Below are 2,034 nucleotides of genomic sequence, written 5' to 3'. Positions count from 1 at the left end.
ACGATCTTCGGATATTGAACGTATTGCCAAGAATAGTGATGATCGTCTCCTTATTTGGATATTAAATGATAACTTATATATAGAGTTCCCTTTACGGATAATATATAGAGTGTTCCTTTGATGGAAATCATAGTGTTCCTTTGATGGAAAGCATAGTGTTCCTTTAATGGAAATCCTAGTGTTCCTTTAATGGAAAGCCCAGTGTTCCTTTGATGGAAAGCATAGTGTTCCTTCAATGGAAAGCATAGTGTTCCTTCTATGGAAGTATATAGGATTTTCCTTCTATGGAGAATATATATATAGAGAGAGTGTCCTTCTACGGAGATATAAATAGTAGTGGTGATAGTAATAGTTCTTTTAATAGATACTATGTGACGTTCCTCTTATAGATATTTATACAAAGTTAAGATATGTATGTATGTAAGATATATGTATGTATTGTATGTCGCCTGATTAACTAGAATTCACTCAGCGTAGCTGACTTTTAGTATGCACGCAGGTATACATTTTTATGGAGAGAGCATGAGGAGGACACAAGTCATGGATTGAACGGCTGGCACCTGAAGATAGAAGAAATGATGTTTTAAATAAGATGTTTTATGTTATGGTTTTAAAAGAAAGATTAAATGTTTTGTAATGAATGATTAATGTTTTATATTCCGCGAAAGGTTTTAATAAACTCTGATTTGTAGAACTGTATTTATGAGTAAATCCGATGTTAAATTAGGGCTACCGGGAACGGGGCCTTACAAAAACATTACCAAACGCTTGTCAAAACGCTCATCAAACGCACAAGACTAGCCACAGACTCAGTTGTTCATTCGTCACAAAAAACATTACCAAACGCTTGTCAAAACGCTCGTCAAACGCACAAGATTAGACACGGAACCAGTTGTTCATTCATCACAAAAAAAAACGTTACCAAACACTTGTCAAACGCTCATAAAATACACAAGACTAGCCACAGAACCAGTTGTTCATTTATCATATAAAACCTTACCAAACGCTTGTCAAGCGTTAATAATTACATTCACAGTAATTGCACATATTCATATGTTGCAATCATCCCAAACGCTTATCAAACGCTTACAATCACAGATTAATTGACATCATAATAACCAATAATTAAAAACAAATCATTCAAATAAACTTAGAATTAAAACCTAAAACTATTACATATACAGATTGTTGTCAAACGCTCACGAAAACAAGGTTAAAACCTCTCTAAAACCTAAAACGATTACACGAATAATAAACAAACACCTGATTTATCAGTAATATGAGGTTTATCTTGTTTTTGCTTTGATCTTCGTTCCTTGCTAGAAGCAGATGAGTTAGGGTTCTTCTTTTTATCCATCTTTTTTGTTACGATTGAATGTAGTATAGTTCATCGCCGGGAACAGTTTATTAGAGGATGATTATTGCGAGTGATTTTAGGGAGTGTAATGGAAACTATTTTTGACGATCTTACCCTTTTTGAAGAATACCAGCGCGTGTTTTAAAATTCTTGATCGACGCTCGAAGTTGTGCGTACGCTTCGTACGATAAGGGATTAATGTATACAGTAACCCCCCCCCCTCTCTCTCTATGTATATATATATATATATATATATATATATATATATATATATATAGTGGTAGGATCTAGAGAGAATTCATTTTAAAGAGAGAACTAAAAAACTAGTAAAGAAATTGTTAAGGTTAGTGAAGGCCTTTTGGGCCTAATCTAGTTAGACCTATTAGAGTTATTTTTGGGACTAAGGGGGTGTTTGGGATTGCTTATTTTAACCAACTTATAACTTATAAACTTATATTGAAAAGTAATAAGGTGTTTGGGTTTGCTTATATTGTGAGAAGAAAAGTTCTATAAGTTACACTTTTGTAACTTATTAACTTAATGAAAAGTTATAAAGAGGCAAAATAAGAAATCTCAAACACCCCTAAGTTAGTAAGTTAGAAACACTAATTAGGTATTTATAAATACTTATTTATTGTAGTAATATTTGTATCATTAAGCAATAAAGAGAAAACACT

Source organism: Bidens hawaiensis, unplaced genomic scaffold (genome assembly GCF_021521415.1).
Source record: "Bidens hawaiensis isolate Kalapana, Puna unplaced genomic scaffold, B.hawaiensis_p1.1 tig00052810_1, whole genome shotgun sequence".
Classification (NCBI taxonomy): domain Eukaryota; kingdom Viridiplantae; phylum Streptophyta; class Magnoliopsida; order Asterales; family Asteraceae; genus Bidens; species Bidens hawaiensis.
This window is presented reverse-complemented; position numbering follows the sequence as displayed.